This window comes from Macaca fascicularis, chromosome 6 (genome assembly GCF_037993035.2).
Source record: "Macaca fascicularis isolate 582-1 chromosome 6, T2T-MFA8v1.1".
Taxonomy (NCBI): domain Eukaryota; kingdom Metazoa; phylum Chordata; class Mammalia; order Primates; family Cercopithecidae; genus Macaca; species Macaca fascicularis.
Genome location: NC_088380.1, coordinates 38,523,299 through 38,542,502, shown reverse-complemented (window position 1 = coordinate 38,542,502; position 19,204 = coordinate 38,523,299). Strand labels below are relative to the sequence as shown.

At 40.9% G+C, this 19,204-nt stretch overlaps 1 protein-coding gene across 1 annotated transcript in view; it reads right to left on the bottom strand.

The window, feature by feature from the left end:
• EGFLAM (EGF like, fibronectin type III and laminin G domains) overlaps positions 1 to 3,634 on the bottom strand; it is a 234,149-nt gene extending 230,515 nt beyond the window's left edge. Inside the window, exon 1 of the mRNA XM_065546179.2 lies at positions 3,434 to 3,634. The gene's annotated coding sequence lies outside the window, so the exon portion shown is untranslated. The remainder of the gene's footprint in view (positions 1 to 3,433) is intronic.
• Positions 3,635 to 19,204: the final 15,570 nt, after the last annotated feature.

The window sequence follows — 19,204 nt, the reverse complement described above, 5'->3', positions numbered from 1 at the left end:
AGAAAGGCCAAGCATCTGTAAATGTATATGATGGCTGCTGATCTCATTCATTCTTGGAAAGCATTTAATTCTCCATGCCACATTCTTCTTAAATTGTATCGGCATCTGCCCTGTACTAATGGGCCCCCAGGCATGTGGTTTCTGCTGGAGAGTAAAGGAAATTACAGCCTTTATATCACAAGCATTGATTGATAGCATTATTTATTCCATCGCAGTAGCATCCAGAACAATACACAAATGAAAGCTGTTATTTATTTATTTATTTTTGCTGGTTCTTCTGGGAGTTCAAACACCAGTTTGTTCAGAATTCAAAGTGGCAAAATGAACCCCAGCAAAACGTAAATATATTTCACTTATTAATTGTATTATTGCTTGTTTCTAAACTCACAGCCTAAACATCATCCCACGGACACTTTTTCAGAAATTCTAGTAGAAATATTTTCTTGACTCTGCTTCAACTAAGTGATGTTTGCAGACAAGTAGCCCCATTTTCCCTTCAGTCATTAGAAAGCGTGGCAGACCTATATTTTAAACATGTATGAAGCCTACACAATGAGCATACCCAGGGTACACTGCACCAAATGCAGAGCAGACTGTTCTGGAACTTAAAACCTTCTTAGATTTTAAGAAGTCATGGTCAAGTACCCCTGCCTGTGTTTGGCGCTGGGTGAGGGTGTTGGGTGCATCATGCCCGTGTGTGCTCTCCACCAGCCAGCTCGCTAACTAGCATGTGGCAACACTGCAGAAGGAGCCAGTTCTCAGTTATTCGGGGCCTGACTGTTCAGTTTTTGAATCATCCCAAAACTCCATGTTGTTTTCTTTTTCCTCCTTATTAAGATTTACCCTGGGAAAGTGATACTGTAATCTATAATCTTACTTCCTTACACAAGTGTTGGTGGGACAGACATTGGAAATTATTGGGAGTGAGGGAAGAGAAAACTGTTAGCTATTTATTGTGATTATTTTAATTGAAACTGATTCATCATTATAACCAGTAATCAAACATTTCTCATATGTACAAAACATTTCCCAGTCCTCCATCGCTTCTTCCTCCTTCTCCCCCCATCCCTTTCTCTCTCTCCTCCTTCCAAATCAGAAAGGTCCTAAAACCGAGCAAATTCATTGTCTCTTTCAATTATAAAGTATGGTGCTCATATACGTTCTCTAATTTGATTCTCACAAGAACGTCAGAATTCCCGTAATTTACTAATAGGGAAATTGAGTATCAGAGAGGCTAAAGAACTTGCACAAGGCTACACAACTAATAAACAACAGAAGTGAGATCCAAACTCAGGTTTTGTGACTCAGATGCTATTGGCTTCTGTGCATCAAAGATACTAAAATAAAATATTCTTCAGTGTTGGTTGTTGGTTAATAGTAAGAGGCCAGCTGCAGGTTTATGTTGGGTGAGCACACTCTGCCATAAAGGTAGTTTGACCTACACACTATTTCCAGTCCCTAGCATTCACCATCAGTGAAGAATCTGGGAAAAATTCAAAGATTCAGAACTGAGACAAAAAGGCAAGGCCAGGGCCGGTGGGTCACGTCTATAATCCCAGAGCTTTGGAAGGCTAAAGCCAGAGGTACACTTGAGGCCAGGAGCTTGAGGCCAGCTTGGGCAACGTAGCAAGACCCCGTCTCTAAAAATAATGAAAAAACAAATTAACCAGGCATGGTGGTATGTGTCTGTAGTCCCAGCTACCTGTGAGGCTGAAGCAGGAAAATCACTTGAGCCCAGAATTTTGAGGCTGCAGTGAGCCATGATCACCCACTGAACTCTAGCCTGGACAATAGATCAAGACCCTGGCTCAAAAAAAAAAAAAAAAAAAAGTGTAAATGCAGAGGGTAAGTATGCTGTTTCATTGGGCCCGAGTGGAGAAAGGACCATTGTTGCAGAAATCAACACAGTGAACACAGATACTTTGCACTTGACCAATCCTGCTGTTAAACACCACTGTCCTTTGGCCTTCACAAGTTTGGAGGGCCACATTATTTCTGACCAGTCTTTATAAGTACTTATTTTATGAAATCATGAACTTTTAAAAAAATATCTACAAGTGAAATGAGAATAATTAAATGGGATAATACAGCCTGCGCATGGTGGCTCATGCCTATAAACCCAGCACTTTGGGAGGCCGAGGTGGGTGGATCACCTGAGGTCAGGAGTTTGAAACCAGCCTGGCCAACATGGCGGGCAGAACCTCGTCTCTATTAAAAATATAAAATTAGCTGAGTGTAGCAGCGCACACCTGTAGTCTCAGCTACTCAGAAGGCTGAGTCAGGAGAATTGCTCGAACCCGGGAGACAAAGGTTACGGTGAGCCAAGATCACACACTTGCACTCCAGCCTGGGTGACAAGAGTGAAACTCCGTCTCAAAATAAATAAATAAATGGGATAATATTAATTATCTAACAGTGTGCGAAGCACGTAGTAGGTCCTCAGTATGAGAGCTACTGGTATTGTCATCATTATTATTGTTATTGTTAGAATTATTCTGCCTTTCTCCCTATTATGAAATAGCCAAGTTATAGTTTTTCACTTTGCCTCTGATACAACACACATAAATGCTTTATCTGGAATTTTATACCTTATTATTCAAGACAAGTGCAATGACTAGTGATGACAACCAAACCAACCTTTATACCAAGTCCATTCTGATCTAGAATACATTATAATTACAATGTTTGAATACTCTAACCAGAGTTACAACCAAATATATAAATTGACTCTTAGAGAGGTATTATGACATAGCTAGCTAGAGTCAATCAACTATGCTAATATTTCCTTTCCTCCCTTTCTTCCTTCTCCCTCCTTCTTTCTCCTTCTCCTCTCTTTCATGATGGTTCACAGAATGTCAAAGTTAAATACTTGAAAGATAAAACAGAAGGCATCTGTGCATAGTAATCAGATTTGTATACAGTAGATTGGTTGATGTTTTGTTTCTTAATCCTGCAAATCTTTGATGATCCTTGTCCCTACGGGATTGGAAGTTGAAAAGCCAGTCCCTCCAAATCTTCCCCATGCCTGAATTTCTTCCACTGGGGACTTGCATTAGGAACTGTCTTCTCTTTTCCCAGAACTCTCTTTAAAAAGGCAAACAATGCCGGGAAGGGTGACACTTTGTCCTTACAGCTTGGTATGCAGAAGTCTTTCTACTGATTTCTTTTTTGACTTGAATTACCAAAGGACATTGAGAACACTGAACAAAGAGATGAGGAGGTGGGAGAGTGGGGGAGGGGGCATTTCTAAAGATAAGCATTGTCTACCTTGCCATTTACCCAGTGACAGTTTTAGCTCTGGGTTCATTAACTCTGCAATCCAGACACCTTCAATTGTTGCCAAATGGAACTCTCCAAGGACCACCTGAGTTTGACAAACAGGTTTTCCATAAGAACATAAGGACACACAAGTGGGTTTAGAGAAAGGACTCACCCAAACTCTCTCATCTTCCCTCGTCAGGTCTACCAACTGCAGCCTCTGCACACGTATGGTTTCTCTCTCCTCTGGTTACGCAGATGGTCTTCCTTCCTCGGAAAGATCAGCCCTCCATTTCCACTCTGACTCTCTCCTCCCTCATCTTCTTGAGGTCTATGTTTCTATGGTTCTTTCTTTCTTCTGCAGCCTTTCTTCTCTGTATTCATTTATTCTAATCAGCATATAAACATGCCGGCTCTCCTGGTTCTCTGACATCAATGATGTCTTTCTCGGCCTCCTTTGCTGGTGTTGGAGCTCAGAACACTCAACCTCAAAATATGACACCTTGGAAATTGAGAAAACAGCAAGAGCAGAAAGGTCACTCTCTGACCTTTCTCTGCTTTTCTGTGTAAGAGCTGGCTGTGAAGGAATTCCATGACCTACCTTACCTAAAAATAGGGCATAAGGCCATCATGTGACAGGCATCCTACCCTATACCTGGAAGCCACAGATCCATCTAAACAGGTGAGCCTTGCTGGGTTCTTCCTCAGTTTGTTCCCATTAAATCAGACCCTTTTTGTCCAATCATATTTCTACAGGGCTGTCCATTCTTCATTAAACCTAAGCACAAAAATAGAGTTTTCCCTGGGTTTGGGGGTCTTCATTACTCCAGGCTCTTGTGTCATGTAAAACTTGGGTTAAATAAATTTATTATGCTTTTCTCTTGTTAATCTATCTTTTGTTACAGGAGTGTCAGCCAAGACCCTGGCAATTGGTAAGGAAAATATATTCCTTCTCCTTTACACTCCTTTACTTTTACAGGGATTGTTCAGGGCTTTGCCTCTACCCACTTCTCTTTCCTAACTCCAATTCTTTCCTTGATCTCATCCAGTTCCTGGCTTTAAATAGCAACAATATGCCGATGATGCTACATATACATGTCTAGACTTGACCTATCTCCTCTACTCCAGACTTGTGTACCTTTCCTTAGATTTGATGTATCTGCTTGGATGACGAGTAAGATCTCAAAACCAAACTATTTCCCCAACCCAAAGTTACTCCTTCCTTTACCATAACGACCTCAGTAGATAATTCTGCTTTCTGACCAGGTGATCAAGTCAAAAAGCTAAGAGAATCCTCTTTCTCACCAACTCCTCCCATAACAAATCCACCGACAAATCCTGTCCACTCTCACTCTAAGGCATATTCCAAGTCTATCCACTTATCTTTATATCTAATATTACTATAATACTTTTCTCCAAATCTTTACAACTTATTTCCTAAAATAACTCCTGCAGGCCTCTCAGATCCCATGTTTGTCCATACAAGCCACTTCACTAACCTGTCAAAGTTATTTTTTAAAAACACAAATAACGTCATGCCTTTTCTCTAAAATGTCTCCAACCATTTCCCATCGGAGAAGCAGGCAGTGGTGGTGGGACAGATGGAAACTGTATTCTTTTTATGACCTAGCCTTGGAGGTCACAAACTATCATTCTCACTATACTCTGTGGATCAGGGCAGTTACAAGTTCTTGTTCAGATTAAAGGAGTGGGAATATAAAGAAACCTCTCAATGAAAGGAATGCCAGTCACATTATAAGATAGAGATGTGAGATAGGATATACAGGTGGGTATGCCATCTTTGGGAAAGAAATCTGCCATTCAGATAGTCATAGCTGTTATTTTATATTGCATGGTCAAATTTTCTTTCTTTATTTTTTTTTAAACTTTTTGAGATGCAGTCTCCCTCTGTCACCTAGGCTGGAGTGCAGTGGTGCCATCTTGCCTCACTGCAACCTCCACCTCCCAGGTTCAAGTGATTCTCCTGCCTCAGCCTCCCAAGTAGCTGGGATTATAGGCATATGCCATCATGCCAGCTAATTTTTGTATTTTTAGTAGAGATGGAGTTTCACCATATTGGCCAGACCAATATGAACTCCTGACCTCGTGATCTGCCAGCCTCGGCCTCCCAAAGTGCTGGGATTACAGGCTTGAGCCACCATGCCAGATCCAAAGTTTTCTCTTAGTAAAATTGATTCTGGTTCATATCCTAGAAGTCAGTAAATGGTTCTATATTCTACAGCATTTCACAAAGACTTCTAGGTACTCTGCTTCCCCAACAGATCTGAGAACCATTGATCTTGTCCATCTGTCTAGTTTTGTAGTTGATGGAGCAAAAGGCTAAAAAGGTGATTGTGATTTGCCTAAAGAATAGCTATTGCTGAGCTCTCTCTCACTTTGCCTGATCAGGAAGACATTCTAGAGCAGGTGGAATTAGAAATTGATTCCAAAGAATAGAAGCATTGGAGCTGGAATCATTGGGCATTTATTGGAATTATTGGGTGCTGTTGGCATATGGCATGGACTCTGAAAAAGTTTGAAGCGCTTAGGTTTTCCCTTTTTGGACCCTGAAGAGTCCTGTGTGTCAGTGGGAATTAAAGGGAGTGCAGTAGTAAACAGAGACTGGAAGGGGATGAGGTAAGGCAGACTTTCTCAAAGTGCCTCTGGTGGGCCAACTGCATCAGAATCAGAATTACCTAAAGCGTTGGTCACAAATGCAAGTTCCTAGATCCCACATCTTCTTAATCAGAATCTCTGGGAGCAGGGTTTAAGAGTACATAATTTAACAGGCTTTCACTGCATACCTATGTACTCCAATATTTGAAAATTACCCAAAGGAACAATGAAACTAACTCTGGTTTGTAAAGTGAGGTCTGGATTAGAAATATGAAACCAGCAGAAGGGTCACAAATATCTGTGTGTCACCTGGACAGAGCTCATGAAATACAGAGGAAAGATACTCTAACAATGAATGAAAAATGAAGATCTAAATTTCCCTCCAAATAAGAGCATAATTTAGAAACAATGAATTAAATCTCCAAGGCTTCCATTTTTACCCTTGACACACTATTCAGCAATATATTACAGGTTATGTCATTGTCATTTTCGACAAGCGAATCTTACCAAATGAAAAGTCTTAGTTTTACTTCAAAACATCCCTCCATCTAGTGCTTCATAGAACTCAATAGAAAAGGGAACACATCTCTTTCTGTGACATTCAGCTGATTTGCACATGCGACAGTCGGGGTGCACACATTTCCATAGAAGCCTAAAGATGAAAAGCCAGAATGCTGTTTCTATTGGGGCCCCTTGATCTGATCCCATTCTGCTTTGCCTCAAATCCATCCACGATTTCCATTAATATCTTCTCTGCCTCATCTCTGAAATTCTTCATCATCAATGGCTTATTGTTAAACTCTCTTCCTTAGCTTCAGGCCCTTTTTACGAGACGCCTCCATATTCCCCTGCCCCCAACCAAAATTCCTTTGGTTTTTCTGACCACTAAAGAATAAGGAGCAACTTGAAGATGAGCAACCATTTTCAAGGATGTTAAGACTCTCTGGCCACACCAATGGGACTCCTTTGGTCTCACTGGACTGGTGAGATGTCCTTATCTGTCTAATGGGCACCCCAAAATGCATGGTAACTCTCAGAGAGCTTCTCTGTGGGCAGCTAACAACTTCCATGGTAACAGCTATCCATCTATCTAACTTCTGATAAGACAGCTTTCTCTCCCTGAGACGCGCTGATGCTGTAGCCTATGCTATTAGGTCACACTTTGCATTCTTATCCCAAGGATCCTTTTCAAAAAGATATTCTTTAACTTTGTTTCTGAAGACAAAATTTGTGCTTTTGATTTGGATGTCTACGCTTTCCCCTCCATCCCCACCGCCTCTCCTGTGCCCCCCTTATTGGTGGGCTACTTATTGGCGGGCTATTAAACAACTTTAACACAGTTGCACTTTGTTCTCTCCATATCTATGTTTTTGGCTTTCTGAGAGGAGGTATTGTGCTAGGCAGAACTATTTGATTGGAGAGTTGTTTGGAATGTGAGAAGTAGAACAGTTAAATATGGTGTTTTATGGAGCTAAAACTTCGAGGAAGAAAAAGAGACATCATTAATATATGAAAAAGAAAAAGGAAAAAGTTGGCATGGATAGGAAACTTAGGTCATCATAAAACAAAAGTCAACTCAGATCTTCATCTCAGCTTCACTGAATTGGAATTTTCACTTTGAAATGAACTCCAACTGGTGAACATTTCAGTTTCTGAAGATGTAGCATTGGGAATGAAAAATTTGCTTAGAACTGCTCATGAGCATGAATCAAAGCTTTCATATCAGTGCTTTCTAAAGTCTGGTGTCTTAATTTTTTCATAATTGTTGCTTTTTTTTTTTTTTAAATCAAGTGGAGTTGGCCAGTAGAATGGTGCTTCTTTTTCCAGTGCTCCTTATACCACTTATAGTGATTGGGAGGAAGACTGGTTTGTGTCCAGATGGCACCCAAATTCTGATTCTATAATGAAGCACATCTGACTGGAAGACAAGAGGTCATATAAAGTCAACCCTTTGGTGCAGAAAGAGCAAGACAATATAGTCTGCAGCAAGCTTGTCCAACCCGCAGGCTGCATGCAGCCCAGGATGGCTTTGAATGCAGCCCAACACAAATTGGTAAACTTTCTTAAAACATTATGAGATTGCAATTTTTTTTTTTTTTTAGCTCATCAGCTATCATTCATGCTAGCATATTTTATGTGTGGCCCAAGATAATTCTTCATCTTCCAGTGTGGCCCGGGTAAGTTAAAAGAATGAACACCCAAGGTCTACAGAAACAGACACTTGACTGGGAGATAGGTACCAGGGTTCTGAGCTTGGTTCTTCTGCTGCCTGGGAGACCTTCTGCAAGCCTTTTAATTTATCTAGGTATCAATATTCTCACCCATAAATAAGTTTAATGAATTCAAGCTTTCTTTTAGGTCCAAGTTTAGAAGTTACCACCATTTTAGACCTAATATTTATTTTTGCATTTCTGATTCATCTCATAGAGGAACCTAAATGTCTTTTCTGACCTCATGGGTACTACAGGAAATCACTTTCCAATGAACTGAAAAATGTTTTGTTCATTTCATTTTCATTTGCTACTGAGAATTCTGTGTCTCATGCCCCAAAATGCTTCACATTGACATGGTACAGCTGTGTACATGACACCTTCATCTTATATGATATCTTTCCTTTAAACCATATCTGTAAGCATTTTACAGAGCTTCTGTAAGTAATACAACTATGGAATCATAGAAACAGGGGAGAAAGGATGTTGAGGAACATACAAGGAAGAAAGGATACAAAATGTGAATTTTTTCACATTTTTCATACGTATACGGGCATAAAGAAATCCCCCTCCCACTAGAGAATAATGTGGGCTAAAAGTCCCACCTGCCTAGGCCTTCAGATGTGATGTGACTTCTCTTTGCTATTGAATGTATTTAGAGTTCAAACAACTGAGGCAAAAACCAATTAATTTGAAAGTCCACATTTTCAAATGGATATAGTGGCTGTTACAAAAATGTTAAGCTTCGAAACATGGATAGCATTTAGGTTTCTAACTCTCAAACCAGAACACATAAAAGTAATACTGGTGGGTCAGGGAAATGAATTTCTGTAATAAAAACCTTGCCTCAAACCAGAGGTGTACTGGGTATGAAAATTTTAAATTCAGTTAATAATTACTAGGGGATTAGATATACCAAGCACAGGTGTTAAGATGACATGCCCAAATTTTGGGCACAAGAAGCTCATATGTCTTGATGGTCTGGATGCTGGAAACATCCTCTGTCCTTAGACATCTGTCTGGAGAGAGATGACCACGTCCATGCCGTTGTTGATGCTCATTAATCCTTAGGACCATGAATAATTAGTGTAAATAAATTATTTTAAATTATAATTATAACATAACTGTATGTATGTAATTTATTGTCATTATTGTGACTTAATGTAGATAATAAATAGTAAATTTTGTGCATATTTATAGAGTTGCCACCTCTTTTATCAATGTGCTTGAGCTAAGTTTGCCAAAAAAGAAATAGATAGTATTTTCTTTTATTATTATGAACTGAATATTTGTGTCCTCCCAAAATTGATATGTAAAAATCCTAACACCCCAATGTGATGGTCTCAGGAGTTGGGTCCTTTCAGAGGTAATTAGGTCATGAGAGTGGAGCCGCCATGAATGGGATTTGTGTCCTTATAAGAAGGGTCAGGAGAGGCTTCTTTTCTCTCTCCCTGCTCTCCAGCCTCTGGGGAGGAAACAAGAACAAGGCCTTCACAAAGAACCCAGTCAGGCTGGTGTGCTGCTTTTGGAATTCCAACCTCCAGAACTGTGAGAAATAAATTTCTATTGTTTAACTCACCCAGGAGTCTATGACAATTTGTTATAGCATTCTGAGCTGACTAAGACAGTGATTGTAAAATAAATATATGCTCAAAGTCAAAGAAAACAAAGAAAAGCACACTGGGAGAAATGGTGTCACTTAGCCCACCTAACCCTCTCATCCTCTAAACTCCTGTGATGTGTAAATGATGGGTCCCATTCCTTTGGGCACCTTGAAATACACCATCCTGACTCTTGAGACTTGTCCCAGGAGGACCGCTCCTCGTCTGGCTCTGCCCAGCAAAGGAAGGGGTTCTGACACTTTTCAAAGTTCCTAATCCTATTCTAGCACCAGGGCCTTCTTTGGCTCCAATACACGACATGAGCTCAAAGCCATACTCCATCTCCTGTCACCCACTAGCTTCTTGGGAGTCCCCACTTCCCGCTGCCTTGACCTCAGAAGATTTAGCTTTGGAAACTTGGCCCATGCCTTGTAAAAGTTTGTCAATCTCCATGGCATCAGAGGTGACATGCTCACAAAATTTAGGGGCCAAGAAGGCCACCACTTTGTACAACTCCCTGGAGCACACTCATGCTGTATTTATATGAGGAAAGCCCTCACAGTCACAGCAGGAGTGGATGGCACCACAGGAGCTGTGCAACATGGCAGTCTGGTGGCCAGCATTCTCAGAGGAGGATTGTGTGGGCCTGGCAGAGTGGGCCCTCAGGCTTGCTGTTGCTGTTGGCAGTAGGGGCCACACCTCACACAGTCATGTGGCACATTTCCTGGTCAGATGCAGGCCCTCTTCTGTGGTGGTTGACACTCAGCTTTGTCTTTGCTGGTCACACAAAAGGCCACTCATACCTTAGATTGACCCACAGCTTATCTCAAAACAGACCCTAATTGCCCATTCTGGAATGATGTGAAATAATCTCCAAATAATTAATTCCAAATAATAATAATTCCAAAATAATTCCAGCCAATGCCTACATGTAGTGAAAGTGTCAATCTGAGCCAGAGGACCATGTTACACATCAAATGTCCTGTGCTGAAATTGAAGCATGCAGTCTGAAAGTATTCCGATGAAAAATGCATAGGGAAAAAAGTACATGGCTTATGTACTCATCATGCCTATTATTCAAATAATTCCTATTACGCCTTTATTTGTGCCAAGTTGATTTTTTTTTACCATTGACTGAACAAAAAAATGATGATATGCCCAACCTCTTTCTTTTAGTTTTTTAAACTAAACATTCACGCCAATCCTAGGTATGACTGACATTTAAAGTTGTGTTAAAGTGATTAACATTTCTTTCTGTTCCCTCCTCATTCTCTTTTCTCTTTCAGTCCTCCCTTGACCCTAGGCACCTTGTCTTTATTTATTTATTTTTTAGCTTTTATTTCCAGTTCAGGGGTACCGTGCAGGAGGTAACCTTTCCAGTGCAGGAGGTGCAGGTTTGTTACACAGGTAAATGTGTGTCACACAGTTTTGTTGTACCAATCATTTCATCACCTAGGTATTAAGCCTGGTATCCATTAGCTACTTCTCTTCATCCTTCCCCTACTTCCCACCCTACACCCTCAGATAGGTCTCAGTGTGTGCTGTTTCCCTCTATGTGTCCATGTGTTCTTATTATTTAGCTCCCACTTATAAGTGAGAAAATGCAGTATCTGGTTTTCTGTTCCTGCATTCATTTGCTAAGAATAATGGCCTTCAGCTCAATCCATGTCCCTGGAAAGGACATTATCTCACTCTTTTTTATGGCTGCATAGTAGTCCATGGTATATATGCACCACATTTTCTTTATCCAGTCTATCATTGATGGGCATTCAGGTTGATTCCATGTATTTGCTTTTGTGAATAGTGCTGCAGTGAACATTTGTGTGCATGTGTCTTTATAATAGAATGATTTATATTACTTTGGGTATACACCCAGTAATGGGATTGCTAGGTTATTTTTTGACTTTTTAATAATAGCCATTCTGATGACTGGTGTGAGTTGGTATCTCATGGTGGTTTTGATTTGCATTTCTCTAATGATCAGTGATGTTGAACTTTTCTTCATATGCTTTTGGCCACGTGTATGTCTTCTTTTGAAAGGTATTTGTTCATGTCTTTAAATAACCCCAGGCACCTTGAACCTCAGCTGTTTTGGGTTCTTCATTTCCAGGGAATCTTCATCTATGAGATTTTTCCTTTCCAAAATGTGTCTTTCTTAGGCCCTATTCATTTGTCTTCCAATGAGTAATACCTGATGCATTGGTTTTAATTTATGATTACTAATAACTTAATGTACTACCCTTCCTGAAATCATACACCTGCATGCAAGTGCATTCATAGACACTTAAATAAGATCCATTAGAACCTTAACCCAAAGGAATCAGCAGGGATGAACTTTTAAAATAGCCACAAGTGCAGATATTTGGGAATAAGATTGCTAAAACTGTAACTGAAATAACAACAGGGTGAACTGGATTGTTACTGTCTTCACTCAAAAAAAAGCCTGTCCATCTCCTGACGTCTCCTCTGTACCCTAATTAAATATGCTAGATATGACTAACAGGGTCACCTATCACTTCTTCATCTGCACATCATGGGGTAACGTCTTCCCATGGCGAAAACAAAGAGGGTCCCACCCCTGAGGAAGAAGAGGTCTTTGTATTCTTAAAACTCTAGAATTAGAACAGGAGGAGAATCTCAGTGGATATCTTATTAGTCAGGATAGGCTAGCTGGTGCTTCAGTAACAAATAGCCCCAAATCTTACTGGCTTCTTAAAAAAGGTATATTTAATGTTTAGGCACCATGAGGTTTCAGTTGGGAATTCTGCTCTGCATTGCTCATAGTCTGAGACCCAGCTGACAAAGCTCCCACTTTCTGGAGCAATTCTGGTTGCCGCAATGGAAGGAAAGATGGGTAAAGAGAATGGAGGATGTGTGTACCCTGGCCATTAAAGTTTGGTCAGAAATTACATGTATCACTTCCTCTAACACTTTGTTCCCCAAAGCAAACCCTATGGCCACATTTACTTACAAGTGGGACTGGACACACAATTCTACCATGTGCCTATAAGAACAGAATCAGAATATTTATGAAAAGCCCAAGTAATTAATTTAAAGTATCTAAAAGATAATCCAACATGAAAACAAAGCAAAACTCTTGTGGTCCTGTAGTGAAGGCAGTGGTTTGACTATGTCTTTTCACAATCCAATAGGAATTTAGAGTATCATACACTATTATTTTACAGTAAAATGCCAAGAGCAGAGCCTGGCATTTAACAAGAGCCATTATTACTATTACTATTATAATTATTGCCATTACTATATAATTATTATTGTGACAAGAGGGAAAACATATCGAGGGGTATGAAACGATTACCTAAGATCACACAGCTAATTAGGAACACAATGAAGATGAGAACACACATTTATTGAATCCAAGATGGGAGTATTTTTCTCTCAACTCGTCCTAATGCATAGAAAAGACATAGTCATACTGGTTGGATTGTGAAAAGCCACAGTCAAACCACCGCCTTCACTATAGGACAAGAGTTTTGCTTTGTTTTCATGTTGGGTTGTCTTCTAGAGCAGTGCTCAGCAATCTCTTTCTGTAAAGGATCAGACAGTAAACATTTTTGGCTTGCAGACCATATGGTTTCTGTCACAACTAATCAACTATGCCGTTGCAGCACAAAAACAGCTACAGATAATATCTAAACAAATAGGCACAACTATGTTCCACTACAACGTTCTTTGCAAAAACACACAGCAGAATGGATTTGGCCAGCGAGCTGTTTGCCAGCTCCTGTTCTCGAGCATTCTTCAGTGGGGAAATGCTGCTTAAGGGAAAGTCTGAGAAGAAGGGAAACAAAGAAACATTAGTGTGCCCCAGTTTCCTCTACAGTCAAAAGCCCACCTTGTAGGGTGATGGTGGACTGAACAAGTTGATACATGCAATGCACTTAGAAGAGTGTCTGGCACCCGGTAAGCCCCCCATTCACCTCCATGAATGGTGATTTCCCCTTACTGAGCATCAGCCACTGTCCTAGGTGCTGGAGGTTCAGTTGCAAACAGAACAGAACTCCTGCTCGCCTGGAACTGATATTCTGATCCAGCAAGTCAGACAAACAAAGAAACAAACACATGTAAGCTATCAGGAGGTGATTAGGGCTGAAAAGGAAAATCATGCAGGGTTAAAAGGTGGCTAGAAGAGGTGAGTTTAGGAAGTTTTATGTAGGGTGGGTCAGGGAAGAGATTTTGAGCTGAAGACTTCACGAAGGGAGGAAGAGCACACGTGCAAAGTCCCTGAGGCCAGAGCCTGCGGGTAGATCCTGTGGTGAGGCGGGTGTGGTCATAGCAATGCAGGGTGGAGGAGGTGATTTCTGAGGGAGGTAAAGTGGAGAGCTGAGAAGAATCTGAAGAGGACAGGAATGTGCCTTGGCAGGGACTTTGGATCTAATTCTGCATGAGTTGGGAAACATTATTAGTATCATTTACTATAATAATTATTATTATTCTGTGCCATCAGTGCCCTTTTTTCTTTTGCTCACTGATTCTTCACTTTTCCACCTGCTTACTCCTTTCTCACTCCTCCCCCTTGCCTCCTCTCTTTCTCCATCTCTGCCTCCTTCTCTCTGCTCCTGCAGATCCTCTTTTTGCCATTTTGTAATCCTTCTTTTGGGTGACACATAGCTCTGTTGACAGCACCTGAAATCAAGGACATCGCTGTCTCTGGTAATAATGGAAGGGGAAGCTTGGCCCAGCTCAGGACTTTCCAGAGAGATTTAAGTTAATTCCTCAGACACTGGGCATCAGACAGAAAAGGCTTAAGGAGAACAAGATGAGAATTAAAGCAAAAATCATCAAGAATATTTTGTTATTATATTTAAAAAAAAGATCCTAAAACATTTAAAACTTGCACAAGTTGTATTGGGTTGGTGTGAATGTGGTAGGAGAGATATGGATGCATAATCAATTCTTTTTATGGTGTTTGCAGTGTGAGTTTGTGAGGGGGTATGTTTATCCCAGGATTCAGAGAATAACAAATTTTTGATTACCAGGACTAATGGATGTGACACCAATATCCCAAGTAGCTGAATATTAAAAAGCGATTTCTGCAGACATATTTGCAAGATAAGCTGTTGTGTTTCAGTTGAACAAATATATGTGTATATGATGGTGAATCTGTGGGTATATATACCATAGAGAGAGGGGGAAAAGGAAGGTGGGAGGGAAAGAGAAAGGGAGAAGGAGGGAGAGGAAAGAGAGAGGAAGAAAGAGAGAGAGAATATGCACAATATGACCTGAAATCCTGCTATGCTCACCAGTTTGTGGCAGCATTTGTCCATAGGAAAGCACTTTAAAAAAATTGTGGTGGGAACACTTAACGTGAGATACACCCTCTTACTAAATGTGTAAGCATATCATGCATGAGTGTTGATTACAGGTACAACATCGTGCAGCATATCTAGAGCATGTTCATCTTGCTTGACTGAAACCTACACCAGTTGTTTAGTAAGTCCGCCTCTCCCCTCTCCCATAGCCCCACCATTCAATTCTCTGAGTCTATGGATTTGACTATTTTAGATACTTCATTGATGTAAATCCAGGAAGCACTTTTTTTTTTTTTTTTTTTTTTTTGAGACGGAGTCTGGCTCTGTCGCCCGGGCTGGAGTGCAGTGGCCGGATCTCAGCTCACTGCAAGCTCCGCCCCCCGGGTTTACGCCATTCTCCTGCCTCAGCCTCCCGAGTAGCTGGGACTACAGGCGCCCGCCGCCTCGCCCGGCTAGTTTTTTGTATTTTTTAGTAGAGACGGGGTTTCACCGTGTTCGCCAGGATGGTCTCGATCTCCTGACCTAGTGATCCGCCCGTCTCGGCCTCCCAAAGTGCTGGGATTACAGGCTTGAGCCACCGCGCCCGGCCTGAGCCACCGCGCCTGTATAGGAAAATAACCTGTGGGCCAGTGGCTCTCGTGTAGCTTCCCAAACTCTAATGTCATATGAATCACCAGTGGAATCTTGTTTAAGTGCAGATTTTGATCTGGTGGGTAGGGAGCAGATCCTAAATTTCTGTGTTTCTAATGCTTTCAGGTTTGGCCTGCAATACAGTCCCACAGGCCATGGTTGGGTGGTATAGTGGGATGTTTAATGTAACAGTAAGCTCAAAAGCTTTAGTTACATTAAATATCTATTTTATTGCATTAAATGGCAACATTTGTAATAATACAACTAGGCCAGAGGTGGGCAGATAGGTCATTTCTGGAAGAGGACCTCTGGAATTTCTAAAAATAAGAGGATTTGGTCAAAGTTTCCAAGGTAAAGTTATTTGATCTAGAAAAATGTGAAATCTATGGGGAAAGATTCCAAATGTGGTTCCAGTGTTGGCCGAGGTGTCCAAATGTCTGGAACCCAAGCGGACACTGATCAGGTCTGCCAGGTTGGGCCCCCTGGTCTGAGCAAGGTGTGAGGCCTGTTTGCAAACCTATCTTCCCAGCCATGCTGGGAACTGACTCGGGGCAGGACCCGGTAGCTTGTTAGAGCTTGTTGGCTTTGGGTGCCATCTTGTGGCAAAAAGCAAGAAAATATTTTTAAAATCTAGAAACAATCAAAGTTAGTATAGTTCTCACCTATGCATGATGTTACGTTAGGTACTGTAATTAAGAACAAAAAAAATAAATACCTAAATGGTATAATTGAGATCCTTGCTAAATTCAACACACTTCGCTTTCGCAAACATTGTATGTCTACTCTTGTCTGCTGTGTGACCATGGGCAGATTGCTTGATGTTGCAAGATCTTGAGTACTAAGTCTGTAAAATGGGAATAATTAACCTACCTCGTGAAATTGTGGTGAGTATCCCACCCATGGAAGATGCTTAGCCCCAGTGACAGATACGAGCTCAAAAGGAAGAGAGAAAAAGTGGTAGCAATGATTATTAATCGTTGTAGTATAAAAGTAACAATTATAAGAAAAAACATAATATTTTATTATTTTCATTTTAAAACAAGGAAAATAAGATCTGGAAGTCAAGTGATTTATCCAAGGTAATAAATCCAATGTCAGATCTAGATGTCGAATATAGGGGTTTCTACTTGAGACAGTGGAGCCTTAATTACAAAGTTGCCTTCATTGTATGCATTAGTCTGATAAGCCAAAAGAAAAGGTATATTAGTCAGTTTTTACTAGGCTATGCACGGTAACAAGTCACTCCAATACTTCTGTGGCATACACCACACAAAGGTTTACTTCTTGCTCCTGTTATGTGAACTTCGCAAGTGATCTGAGCCATGAATGCCCGTCAGGTCTTGCTAGGCGAATACAATTTTGGGAGAAAGGGGCAAGGAAGGTATTAATAATAATGTTCTACGGTGTGTACGTAAAAATCTTAAACCCCTTCAAAGTCTGAAAGAAATCTTCTGAGGTCATACAGTCCATTTCCAATGTGTCCCTTCTACAGGTAGGAAAGAGGCTCAAAGTAGACAAACGGCAGCCTCAAGGTTATGAAAAGAGACAGATCATACCCTGGGATGTGCTCGCTTGTGAGAAGTAAAGAGTATTCTCTTGGTGCCCCATTACCATGAGCCATCCCCATGCCTGCTTTCCTTTCCACCCCACTGTCTCAGCTTCAAGAAAGGAACCCTTATGCCATCAGTTTACTAAAGTGAAGGTTTTATCCAAGGGTGCTGGCTGTTAGTGGCTTTAAATGCAGCAGTTCCTGTCCCAGGACCTGGGGATGTGACAATTTAAATGTAATGGCCCCAGTGCTTCATCCTGCCCCATAGTCACATCCTTTGTTAGGTAATTTTGCAGTTCCTCCTACTGGAAGCAAAGTGTACTTCTCCACCCCTTGACTTTGGACTTGGCCATGTGACTTGCTTTGCCCAGTTAAATGTTAGAAGGTGTGATGCAATCAAAGACCTGAATTGCACCTGCAAGGTTCAACTTTTATCCTCTCTATGAGAAGATGTTCCTAGAATCCTACTAATCCAAGGATGAGGGGAGATAGACTCATGGGACAGACCTGGAATCAACCAGCAGCTTAGAGCCCAGCCCAGCCCAGCCTGGATCAGCCACTCCTCAGCTGACCTGCAACTGTGTGGAAGAAAAAAAAAAAAGCTTATTTATGCCACTGAGTTTTGAAGTTATTTGTCATAGAGAATTTTTATGGCAATAGCTTACTATTCGGGGGTATCCTTTCAAAACTCATTGTGCTTGCTCTCTTGTCATTTAGCTTTCACCTAAAAATAGAGCACCACAAAATTTGTAGATAATTGAGGACTCAGTTAATAGCTTCTGCTTATCAAAGCTTTGTGATGGCATGTCACCATTTCCAACAAAAAATGCACAAGCCTTGTAAGAAGAGAAAAATTTTGCATGCATATTCTAACTCTCTGACAAAAAAAAATGTTAGAAGGGAGAGATTAATTGTTACTCAGAGTTTTGGTTTGTCATTTTTACTTTCCATCATACAGTAACTGTGAAAGACGAATGAGACAAAGAGGAGCAGAAAAGTACGAGTATGAGGAAAAGGAAGAAATCTAGGGAAAAAAGAAGAGAGAGGAGATGGAGAAGAGGGTGGATGCTAGTGGGAGGGAAAATAAGAAAAGGATAAAGGAAGCCACAGCAGAAAGGGAAAGAGGCCGAGAGTTCTCATGGAAAATCCAGGGAGTTGGAATGGCGAGAATGATTGGGGGTAGAGGCTTCTCTCCACTCTATGGACACGCACAAGCACACACATGTACACCACCCATACACATATCTGTTAGGCAAACAAAATGCATATGTAACATAAAAACTAAATTTCTAAACTGTATTTCACAATTTATGTAGCTGATTTCATGTACTTCTATATAAGGATTCTTCAAAAAGTTTGTAGAAAATGGGATGAAAGGATAAAAATTGAAAAGATAAGCTTTATTTCTCAACATAAGCTCCGTCAAGCTCAAGACACTTTAGTAAGCAATGATACCAGCCATTTAGTCCATCCCCGAAGAACTGAGAGTCTTTGGGACTTAACCATGTCAATGCAATCTTTTTTTACATTAAAAACTGAAGGAAAATAGGTGGCCTTTAAAGGTTTTCAGGACTAGAGAACAGAACGAAGTTAGAAGGAGGTAAATCAGAAATGCAAGGTGGATACCTAAGGATTTCCCATTGAAACTCTTGCAAAGTTGCCCTTATTGACAAGAGGGGAGAGGAGGAGCATTGTCATCGTGGAGAAGGACTCTCTGGTGAAGCTTTCATAGGTATTTTTCTGCTAAAGCTTTGGCTAACTACTTCCTCAAAACACTTTTTTTTTTTTTATTAAAGACAGAGTCTTGCTCTGTCGCCAGGCTGGAATGCAGTGGCACAATCTTGGCTCACTGCAACCTCCACCTCCTGGGTTTCAAGTGATTCCCCTGCCTCAGTCTCCCGAGTAGCTGGGACTAGAGGCACGTGCCACCACACCAGGCTAATTTTTTGTATTTTAGTAGAGACGGGGTTTCATCATGTTGGCCAGATGATCATTATCTTGATCTCCTGACCTCGTGATCTGCCCGCCTTGGCATCCCAAAGTGCTGGAATCAAAACGCTCTTGTAATAG